Source organism: Cherax quadricarinatus, chromosome 17 (assembly GCF_038502225.1).
Source record: "Cherax quadricarinatus isolate ZL_2023a chromosome 17, ASM3850222v1, whole genome shotgun sequence".
Lineage (NCBI taxonomy): Eukaryota > Metazoa > Arthropoda > Malacostraca > Decapoda > Parastacidae > Cherax > Cherax quadricarinatus.
Window position 1 is genome coordinate 31,980,714 of NC_091308.1, and position 12,089 is coordinate 31,992,802.

Below are 12,089 nucleotides of genomic sequence, written 5' to 3' on the forward strand. Positions count from 1 at the left end.
GATGGCATCAGGCTTTGTGTGGGTGGTGGCTTAGGTGGGCTGGGTAAGCTGGCATTCCGCGTGAGCGTCTGGCTGGCACGAGGCATTCACGTGGTAATAAGCATCGGTGGCTTAATAAGCCACAATTGTACCACAGGGATAGTAATTATCTGACCAGCGTTTTACTGGTAGCACAGAGTGGTACAGCACGTGGAGACAATAACTTCAAAGAGGATCTTGCTTGGCTTACTTCTCTCTGAGCTGGGTTAAGCTGGCTTAAACCCTCGACACTGGCTAGGCTGGGATGGCTTGAATGCTTGAAACTATGCACAGCAGTAATGAAGCAGGCTGGGTGACTGGCTTAGGCAGGCTGGGAGGCTTAGGCTCTCCCTCACAGACTGGCTTAGTGTACCGGCTTAAGTGGCTTGGCTTAATTTCCAAAACCCGGATCAACTCCTCGTAGGTTAGCAAATAAGACACTATGCGCGAAGAAACTAACCAGGAAGTTGTGTAGACAAGGCTGGAGGATGCTGGCTTCGTTGTGGGTTAGCGTCGTCTGGTGGACTCACATGGTCACACACACAATGTCCAACTGGCTTGGTAGAATTAGTCTCCTTATATCTGCGTAACCGTCAAAACCACGCCCACACCGCTGTCACCATTTGTCGTGGGGGTTCGTGAGGAGATACTGGAGTAAGAAATACACATGTTGGATGTCTTGGAAGCGTATAATTAAGAGAGTCTTGTAGGGTAGCCCAGGAGCCTTGCCTTGTCCAGTCTATGCCTTGCGGGAACTGACCGCGAAGCCTCTGCTTACTCTTCACACGTGATAGGTTTCGTGACGTCACGGTGGCTAGCAAGGGAGCATATCTATAAAGTAGCTAGGATTACCTAAGTATACTACACAGTACACAGTAACACTACTGACAAAACAGCTTTAAGTTCCTCCCGTAAAGCTTAACACAAGCTGAAAGAAATTTTATATATGGTTATGAATGTAAACAAGGATCGTACTCTCACTGTCACTCTCAGATACAACTTAAAACAATCAAGTTGGGTTAATTTATGTCACTGAACTTGACTCCTGGATCACTGCTGATTCTAGGTCATCAATGAATGCCTTTGACTTATATGATAACTAAGAACAAGTAATAAAAAAAATCGGATAACAATGTACAGTTCATATGAATTTCATCCCAAGAAATATTTTCACATGATTATGTAAATTAGCCAAAGAAAGTATTTTGAAAGAAGTCGACTGTCCTTGTCAAATATTAGAATTATTATATAGAGAATGAAATAATTAGTTCGAATGTGTTTGATTGGTCATGTATTGACGAATTTAAATTATAGTACAATAATAAATTTTGATCAGGTATCTTAAATTTGCTTGAAACAGATCAATTTTATTTCAAATAATACGAACTCCTTTTTCTAGGGTCTGGTTCACAGGCCTTTTATTTATCCATCAGCCTCTGCACTGCCTTCCACACGATGTCTATCTGATGCGTAATAAACTAGCCGCTTCGGCAGCAGTATCTAAACTCATTATTATTATTATTATTATTATTATTATTATTATTATTATTATTATTATTATTGTTTCGCCTTACCTACTTCTCCACTTTAACTCCTCCTCTCACCCTATCTCCCTCCTCTGTTTTCACTGAAGGGCTTCATACTTCGTTCACTTCTTCGACTTCTTCTTCCCCTCTCTTCTCTCTGCCGTCTCCCCTACCCCCTCCTCCCCCGACTCATCACACCTCCCACCTCTCAGCCACGTGGTGATTACGTCAATTACGGCAGATAACACGTCCTCTTAAACAAGCGGTGGAGCCAATAATTACTCCCCAATTACACAATACGCAGCCAAATAAACACAAACACTTTATCACCCCAGAGCAACCAAATTAACCCCTCTCCCTGACTCCCAGGAGAAGGGAGAAGGAGGAGTAGGGTAAGAGGAAGCAATTTGGTGAAGAGGTGCAAGAGGAGAGATGGGAAGAGGAGCTGGATGGGAGTAAACGAAAAAAAAAATTGATATACATGAGAAACTCAGAGCAGAAAACTCCGTCATGGTCCATATTGAAGAAACAGCTGCACCCTGGCTACCTAGGATCCCTTCTAGATACCTGAATAAGAGAATAGCATAGCAGAAGGCTCTCTTCTCACCCTCCACTCCCTCTAGCCAATTTGCAGGCAGGGAGAAAAAGCGGTAAAAATGACTCCACGACAATAGAAAAACGTGCATGAATATTTAACAGGAAAGGTGAAAATAGAGTTTTATATCTACTGCCAAAACTACCACTGTTACCACCACCATCACCACCACTACGATCACCACCACTACCATCACCACCACTACCATCACCACCACTAATACTAGTACTGTTACTGTGCCCAGTATGACCATCGTCACCTGGGTGAGTCTAGAGATAGACTCAACTGGCTTCAGGATTTCACTGACCACAGTCTAGCAGACAACGTTTTAGGAGGAAGAGATGGAATAACAAAGGAATGTATGATATTACATAGACGTGTATGTCCCACATAAGAATACACATTAGTGTATGGTAATTCATAGAAGTACATAGAAGCGTATGGCAGTACATAGAAGTGTATGGTACATAAGAGCACACAGAATTTTATGGTAGTACACAGGAGTACATTTGAGTGCATGGGAGAACATGGATGTACAAGAGATTACAAGGGCAAGGCAGGAAGCAGCATATCCCACAGTCCACAGCAAGACTAACTCTGACGACCAATAATTTTATGTAAATAGTTAAGGTAGAGTCTACAATAGACGGGAGGAAGAAAAATGAAGAAAGTTTAAGGAGAGTGAAAAGGGAGGGATTATCGGAAGAGGGCTGACGAAAGAAGAAAGGGGGCTGGAGATATGAAAAAATGGGAGGAGGAAGAGAAGGATAGAGCATTGAAGGAGGAGGTGAAACGAAGTAAATGTTTCATGAGGAGAGACTGAAATATTTATGAAGAGACAGAGTCTATTAGAATAGAGGAGGCAAGGGAAAAAGAGAGGGCACTGAAAAGGAGGAAACGGGCAAGAGCAGTCTGAAGAGGTGAAAAGAAAGTGTAGAATTATCGAATAGAAGAGGACGCAGGTGGAGAAAATGTAGAGGCCGAAACAGAGAGAGAGAGAGAGAGAGAGAGAGAGAGAGAGAGAGAGAGAGAGAGAGAGAGAGAGAGAGAGAGAGAGAGAGAGAGAGAGAGAGAGAGAGAGAGAGAGAGAGAGAGAGAGAGAGAGAGAGAGAGCAAACGAACAGCTTAACAAAATAATATAAGCGTTCGGCTGCCAAAAAGTGTACTCTTTACTATTTATTCTCTAAACTCAGATGTTACAATACACACGCGCACGCACGCACGCACGCACACACACACAGTGACGCCACAAATACACAGTGACGCTATAAACACACACACAGTGACGCCACAAACACACACACAGTGACGCCACAAACACACAGTGACGCCACAAACACACAGTGACGCCACAAACACACAGTGACGCCACACACACACACACACAGTGACGCCACAAACACACACAGTGACGGCACACACACAGTGACGCCACAAACACACAGTGACGCCACACACACACACACAGTGACGCCACAAACACACACAGTGACGCCACAAACACACACAGTGACGCCACACACACACACACAGTGACGCCACAAACACACACAGTGACGCCGCAAACACACACACTGACGCCACAAACACACACAGTGACGCCACACACACACACAGTGACGCCACAAACACACACAGTGACACCACACACACAGTGACGCCACAAACACACACAGTGACGCCACAAACACATACAGTGACGCCACAAACACACACAGTGACGCCACAAACACACACAGTGACGCCACACACATAGTGACGCCACAAACACACACAGTGACGCCACAAATACAGTGACGCCACAAACACACACAGTGACGCCACAACCTCACACAGTGACGCCACACACAGTGACGCCACACACACAGTGACGCCACAAACACACACAGTGACGCCACAAACACATACAGTGACGCCAGACAAACACACACAGTGACGCCACAAACACACAGTGACGCCACAAACACACAGTGACGCCACAAACACACACAGTGACGCCACAAACACACACAGTGACGCCACAAACACACAGTGACGCCACAAACACACACACACAGTGACGCCACACACACAGTGACGCCACGAACACACACAGTGACGCCAAAAACACACACAGTGACGCCACAAACACACAGTGACGCCACAAACACACAATGACGCCACAAACACACACAGTGACGCCACACACACACATACACACACACACACACACAGTGACGCCACACACACACACACACACACAGTGACGCCACACACACACAGTGATGCCACACACACAGTGACGCCACAAACACACACAGTGACGCCACAAACACACACAGTGACGCCACAAACACACAGTGACGCCACAAACACACACAGTGACGCCACAAACACACAGTGACGCCACAAACACACACAGTGACGCCACAAACACACAGTGACGCCACACACACAGTGACGCCACAAACACACACAGTGACGCCACAAACACACAGTGACGCCACAAACAGTGACGCCACAAACACACAGTGACGCCACACACACAGTGACGCCACAAACACACACAGTGACGCCACAAACACACAGAGACGCCACAAACGCACACAGTGACGCCACAAACACACACAGTGACGCCACACACAGTGACGCCACAAACACACACAGTGACGCCACAAACACACACAGTGACGCCACAAACACACACAGTGACGCCACAAACACACACAGTGACGCCACAAACACACATCCACTGCCTTCATAAATCGTGAAGATAAAAAGGACCAAGCTAATGGTCTTCATTAATTCCAGTTTCATTGCATGTGTTTCTTTATCAGGGGAGCAGACACGCTGCTAGTGGGGAGAAGGGGGAGAGGAGGAGGGGGAGAGGAGGAGGGGGAGAGGAGGAGGGAGAGAGGAGCCTGAAAGAGGTGGAAGAAGAGGGGAGGAGAGGGTAATAGGGAAGAGGAGTTGTAGGAACAGAAGGATGGAAGGACTGGAGAACAGAGAATGAAAAAAGGAACATGAACGTGAACAGGGAAATAGAGAAAAGGAGGGAAAAGGGAGACTGAGGAGTGTAAAATAATGAAAGGGAAGGGGAAATAAGGAAGGGAGTATAAGGAGGGAAGTCTACGGTGAGAGGAAGGAAACGGAATGTGGAGAGATGAGGGAACGAGACTGGGATTGGTAAAAGAAATGGGGCAATAAAACGTTCGTTTTAATACGTTACAATGCTTGAATTTCTGCACGATGTAAAAAGCGCCGAAGTAATAATAAATTAGTAATCTCAGGATTAAGCCATGTTACGTTAGATTAGATTAACCTTATTTGTCAAAATCTCCTTCGTAAATCAAGATAAAGGCTGCGTGTTCTCTTGTTTACAAATAGATCTAGTTTAGAGTAAGACACATGTGTAACATCTGGGTATCTTTATTGTAGACGTTTCGCCATCCTAGGTTGAGGGACTGATTACCTCATCTTCTGTACATAGTTCTACTGTCTTCAAGTTATGTCCTAGAATTTGTATTGATAAAGCCACTGGATGGCGAAACGTCTAAAATAAAGATACCCAGATGTTGCACATGTGTCTTACTCTCATCTTGTCGGTATTATATATCATTCGTACACAGATCTAGTTTAGGTCCTCCCGGCTGGTTTTCACAGGTAAATGCGACGTACTGTAAGTGATGTCACATTTGCATCTTTAATTGTCATTAATAACTATGTAAATATTTTGCATTATATAAATATGGCAAAATTCACTATAGTGATTTAGTTATGAGTGTCTTGACATACGTAACACACTTGTGTCGGCCGAGCTGACGTCTGGCGGTAGTATGAATGATCAGAGAAATATAGCTGGTGACTTGTGCCAGTGATGTGGTAAGTTACTATGGAAAACTTTCTGGCTGAATTTACTCTGCCTTTCTACAAGTTTAAATCATTTGTGTTTAAAATTAGTCCTTCCAGTTAGGAATAAATTTTCAGATCGTCAGTGACTTGTCTAGAATCTTATGAATCGGAATTAGAGTTGAATATTTAATTGTGCTGAACTTTTACATGTCTTGAAAAAAAATATTCTCTTCGGTGAACATGTTCTCTCTCACTTTCGATACTTTGTATATCTGTCCCTTCTATCTAAAGTAATAAAGAACGAAAAGGCACAATACTGTGACTGGAACAATACACAAATAACCCGCGCATGGGAGAAAGAAGCTAGGTTAGGTTAGGTAAGGTTCGTCAGGAAACAGGACAAATGTTTCCTGACGCGGGTCTTAGTCAGATGATGACCCGCCTTTGGAGCTTTTGGTCATCTGACCGAGGCCTTCCCCTGGCTTACCGGTCCACCCCTTTAAAAATTATGGTCATTTATAACCATTGTTATATATGAAAGAAGCTTATGACGACGTTTCGATCCGACTTGGACCATTGAGAAGTCACACTAATAGACAGAACATAAGAAAGAAGGAGCACTGCAGCAGGCCTACTGGCCCAGGCGAGGCAGGTCCAAGTCTCCTACCGGCTTAAGCCAATGCCCTAACCTAGTTAGGTCAGGTCACATTCACTTAAGGAAGGAGCACGGCATCTGACCTAACAGCACAGGCTAGCCAGGTCCAATTCACACCCACCCACACCCACTCATGTAAGGTATTCACGATACCTTACCTGTAGATGAATGGTTCAGAGAACCGACATGTTGATAAATTAGACACAAGTGCAACTCTTGGGTATCTTTATTGAGGAAACGTTTCCCCACACAGTGGCTTCATCAGTCCATACAAAGGAGAATCGTGAAGAACAGGAGAAGAATGAGGTAATCAGTCCCTCAACCTTGAGTCGATGTCGTCAGTCCATCAATCTCCTGCCTACGGTACATAAGCTACTTCTCGGCACATATGCTGTCTTCTATGCAAGATTGATGGACTGACCACATCGACTCAAGGTTGAGGGACTGATTACCTCATTCTTCTCCTGTTCTTCACGATTCTCCTTTGTATGGACTGATGAAGCCACTGTGTGGCGAAACGTTTCCTCAATAAAGATACCCAAGAGTTGCACACGTGTCTAACATACCTTACCTGACCTGAAGTATACTACGTTTGCATGTAGTAAACAAGAGTAAACATCAAGTGTAAAGTACAGAAAGTTGCACAAGTGTCTCATTCATCAATCTGTCGGTTTCCTAAACCATTTATATAAAATAAAAAAGACGGAAGGTGTACGTCTGGCATCGAGTGATATCGTTGCTATTTAAAGCGTTGTTAATCCAACGCTTTACATTTAGATAGGAGGACGGGATGGTCTACCAGAGCCAAGCACCAATCATCTTATCAGAGTAAGATACGCTGCTTAGTCAACCATAACTCAGATATATCCTTTGATGGTTACCTGTTCCACCAATGAGAACCTTCTTTCCACCAACACTTCGAAGTTTCCATCAATGAGAACTCCTCGTCCACTGGCACTTCGTAACCTCCACCAGTTAGAACCCACTTTTCACCAGCACTTAACAGCCTCTACCACTCATAATTCTACTAATATCATTCCTCACAAGAAATACATATGAAACTTCAACTAATCACGACTTCTGCCGTCTCCACCACTGAAACATCAGCTTCTGTCACTATTGCGGTCTCCACCACTGAAACATCAGCTTCTGTCACTATTGCGGTCTCCACCACTGAAACCTCAGCTGCTGTCACTATTGCGGTCTGCACCAATGAAACCTCAGCTTCCAATCACTGCTCTTGGGGGTCTCCACTAATGAGTATCCAGCTTTAGCCTCCTTTTGGCGACTCTCCACCAATGAGATCTCAGCCGCTAAAACATTCATCTGCGCCCGCCAATGAGTACAGTCGTTTGGGGTTTGCGCTAATCAGGTGGGCCAATCATTACCCGGTTATATGGGTCTTAAACAGCGGATGGGCAGTTTATGAGCGCAAGCTGGATGAGGCGCTTCTATTTACAACTTTTTTCCTAACAAAGTCAAGATACGGAACAAAATTAGATTGCGCTTTAAACTTCACGACTCATCCCCGCCCCCCATCCCTCTACTTCTTTTTGTAAAGAAACTAATGTCGGATTGAGGCGTTTTAAGTGTGTTGTAGAGAACTGGGGTGATTAATAGGGTAGTTTAAGAAATTGGGTTGTCTGAAGGGACCGTTTAGAAAAATGGGTTGTTTGATAGGGCAGTTTAGGGTATCAGGTTATTTGAAAGGGCAGTTTAGGGAATTGGATCTGAAAAGGCAGTTTAGGGAATTGGGTTGTTTTAGGGACATACGAAATTGGAATGCTTGGAAGGGTTTAAGAATTCGTGTTGTTTAAACGGTATAAGGGAATTGGGTTGTTTAAAGGATTCGATTGCTGCGACAAGAGGAAATTAGGGAATTAGAAATGCTTAGAGAACAGAGTTTGGAGAACTGGGTTGTTTAAGAGGTTTATTTAAAGAACTGGGTTCAGAAAAGTGGGTTGCAGAGAACAGAGTTGCTTTACTGTTTTTTTTTTTGTTTTTTTGTTTTTTGTTTTTACAAGCTCTGGTTGTTTACTAAGCTTAAAGAATTGGGCTAAGAGGGTTGTTTACAAGGCTTATTTAAAGAATTGGGTTAATTCTAGACTTCTTTAAACAAATGGCTTAAGAAGACTGTTTAAAGAATTAGGGTGTTTACTAAGCCTCTTCAGAAAAGTAGGTTTTATGAAAGGCTTAGTTAGAGAAATGTGCTGCTGAGAGAGAGCTGTTTAAGAAGGCTGCTCGGATAACAGAACTCTGTGACGGAGGGCTATTTTCAAAGCAATTAAACAAATCACCTTTCTAAGGCAGCTTAGAAATCGAGGTTTTCTTGATGGCACCTCAGGCTAAAAAAAAAAAAAAAAAAAAACATTCATTGGACAGTTTGCAAAGTTCAGTGGGAAGCAGGGAAACTCGAGGATAATTCAACCTACTTCGCCTCAAAAAATATTCTGCAAGGCTGTTGAGGCTGCATCTGTTAAGGAGCGGCCTCCCTGTGAGCAGTTCGGCTACACAGGCATCTCTCTTCCTCTTTATTGCCACACTTGGGGAATTTACAGAGCATCAACGTGATGCCAAGAGCAAGTTTGTCGAAGAAGCAACACAAGTGGGAATGTGGAAATGGAAAGCTTGGGGAAGGTAGTGTTTAATTTAGCTCTGTTATTATTTTTGGAACATATAATACGTGCATAGTAACAGACACAGACGCGAAGATATACGCACACACAGACATACATTCACACGTGTACACACGAACTCTTGTACACTCATAAGTATGACCTATGAGGAGAGACTAGAGAAGCTAAACCTAACGACACTACAGGGCAGAAGGACCAGAGATGACATAATTACGACGTACAAAATATTCAGGGTGGACAGGGAGAGTCTGTTTGGCAGGCGGGTCTCTGGAACATGAGGTCACATGGAGATGTTGAAAGCACAGGTGAGCCACAGGCATGTTACGAAATACTTCTTTAGCCTTAGAGTTGTTAGGAAGTGAAACTACCTCAACAGCGAAGTGGTAGAGGAAGAATCTATACATTGCTTTAAGAATAGGCATGACAGGGCTCAAGCAAGCACGAGTGAAACCAGTAGCAGCAGCAGAGAAGCAGGGCCAGGAGCTGAGACTCGACCTCTGAAACCACAATTAGGTAAATAAAATTAGGTGAGTGTACACACACACACACACACACACACACACACACACACACACACACACACACACACACACACACGGACAAACATCAAACATAACAATTATATCATTAGCATTTAGAACACAAAATAAATAGTAATCAAAACAGTGTTGGGTAGCTTGAACACTGTATAATGATGTTAGGTTGTATCCTCTCTCTTTCTCTCTCACACACCCTTATCTATCCTTCTCTCCCTATCACCCTTCCTCCACCCCACAGTGAGATTTCGGTTCTTCCATTCGTCCCCCAACCCCTTAGTACTTCCTATCACTTTCCCATTCTTCCCCCCCTTCATTCCTTAGTCCTTTGTCCCCTTTCCATTCCTTACTTCTTTTGCACACTCCATTCCTTATTCCCTTTCCTCCCATCATTCCTTAATCTTCCCTATCCTTCCCTCTTTTCTTTAATCCCTCCTTTATTTCCCTCCATTTCTTAGTTCTCCCATTCCTTCAATTCCTCCATCTCTTATACCAACTAATCATAATTTTGCATCTTCCCTCTTTATCAAACAGATAGTGAAGGCAGCGGTTGAAGACGGAAGGTGGTGGAGCAAAATGGAGGGAGAGAGAGAAATTAAGGGGAAAAAAAGTGGAGAAAGTTGAGGGATGTGTGCAGTGGAGGGGAGTAGATGAAGTAGAGGAGAGTAGGTGGTGAGATTATAAGGGCGTGGAAGGAGTGGAGAGACTTGGAAGGAGCTGAGGTTAATGGAATGTGCGAAGAAAATGGACGGGCAGGAAGTGGAGGGAGCTTAGGTGTATGGATTGTGTGGAGGGAATGGATGGGAATGGAAGAAGTGGCGGCTGGTGGAGGGTGATGGAGGGTTATTGAGGGTGATGGAGGGTGTAGGAAGGTGGAGAGGCGTGGAAGGTGAAGGGGGGAAGGAGGGTGGTGGAGGGTCATGTAGTGTTGTGGAGGGTAGTTGAGGATAGTGGACGGTGGAGTGTCGTAGAGGGTAATGGAAAATAGTTGAGGATCGTGGAGGGTAGTGGAGTGTGGTGGAGGGTAGTGGAAAGCGGCGGAGGGTGGTGGAGGGTAGTGGAGGGGCGACAGTGGTCACTGCTGATAAAGACAGCAGTAACGAGGCGGTCTCCTCGCTGATAAAGGCAGCAGTAACGAAGTGGCTTCCACGTGTGGAGGATAGTGGAGAGCGGTGAAGGGCAGTGGAGGGGCGACAGTGGTCACTGCTGATAAAGGCAGCAGTAACGAGGCGGTCTCCTCGCTGATAAAGACAGCAGTAACGAGGCGGTCTCCTCGCTGATAAAGGCAGCAGTAACAAGGCGGTCTCCTCTCCGATAAAGGCAGCAGTAACGAAGTGGCCTCCACGTGTGGAGGATTGTGGAGAGCGGTGAAGGGCAGTGGAGGGGCGACAGTGGTCACTGCTGATAAAGGCAGCAGTAACGAGGCGGTCTCCCCGCTGATAAAGACAGCAGTAACGAGGCGGTCTCCCCGCTGATAAAGGCAGCAGTAACGAGGCGGTCTCCCCGCTGATAAAGGCAGCAGTAACGAGGCGGTCTCCCCGCTGATAAAGGCAGCAGTAACGAGGCGGTCTCCCCGCTGATAAAGGCAGCAGTAACGAGGCGGTCTCCTCGCTGAAAAGACAGCAGTAACGAGGCGGTCTCCTCGCTAATAAAGAGAGCAGTAACGAGGTGGTCTCCACGTGTGGAGGGTGGTGGAGGGTAGTGGAGGGGCGACAGTGGTCACTGCTGATAAAGGCAGCAGTAACGAGGTGGTCTCCACGTGTGGAGGGTGGTGGAGGGTAGTGGAGGGGCGACAGTGGTCACTGCTGATAAAGACAGCAGTAACGAGGTGGTCTCCACGTGTGGAGGGTGGTGGAGGGTAGTGGAGGGGCGACAGTGGTCACTGCTGATAAAGGCAGCAGTAACGAGGTGGTCTCCACGTGTGGAGGGTGGTGGAGGGTAGTGGAGGGGCGACAGTGGTCACTGCTGATAAAGGCAGCAGTAACGAGGTGGTCTCCACGTGTGGAGGGTGGTGGAGGGTAGTGGAGGGGCGACAGTGGTCACTGCTGATAAAGGCAGCAGTAACGAGGTGGTCTCCACGTGTGGAGGGTGGTGGAGGGTAGTGGAGGGGCGACAGTGGTCACTGCTGATAAAGGCAGCAGTAACGAGGTGGTCTCCACGTGTGGAGGGTGGTGGAGGGTAGTGGAGGGGCGACAGTGGTCACTGCTGATAAAGGCAGCAGTAACGAGGCGGTCTCCACGTGTGGAGGGTGTTGGAGGGTAGTGGAGGGGCGACAGTGGTCACTGCTGATAA